The sequence below is a fragment of the Myotis davidii genome, unplaced genomic scaffold (genome assembly GCF_000327345.1).
Source record: "Myotis davidii unplaced genomic scaffold, ASM32734v1 scaffold60, whole genome shotgun sequence".
NCBI lineage: Eukaryota > Metazoa > Chordata > Mammalia > Chiroptera > Vespertilionidae > Myotis > Myotis davidii.
The window spans coordinates 2,327,308-2,327,803 of NW_006293007.1; positions in this window are offsets into that span (position 1 = coordinate 2,327,308).

Genomic DNA, 496 nt, shown 5'->3' on the forward strand with positions numbered 1-496 from the left:
TCTGCAGCGGCAAGGCCAGGGAGGGTTGTGGGTTGGATAAGAGATCAACCAAAGGACTTGTATGCATGTATATAAGCATAACCAATGGACACAAGACACTGGGGGATATGGGAGGCCAGGGGATTGTCAAGGGCGGCGGGAAAAAGGGACAGATATGTAATACCCTTTGTAATACTGTAAGTATATATATATATATATATATATATCCTATATAATTATATATATATATTTCCCTCTTAGGACTGCTTTTACTGTGTCCCACAGATTTTGGATTGTTCTCATTTTCATTTGTTTCAGGGTATTGGTCTCATTGTTAACCCATTCATTGTTTAGTAAAATGTTACTTAGCCTCCATGTCTTTGTGTGTGTTTTTCAGGTTTTTTTTGTTATGATTGATTTCTGGTTTCATACCATTATGGTCAGAGAAGAAGCTTGATATGATTTCAATATTCTGAAATTTACTGAGACTTGTTTGTATTCTAACAGGTGGTCAATC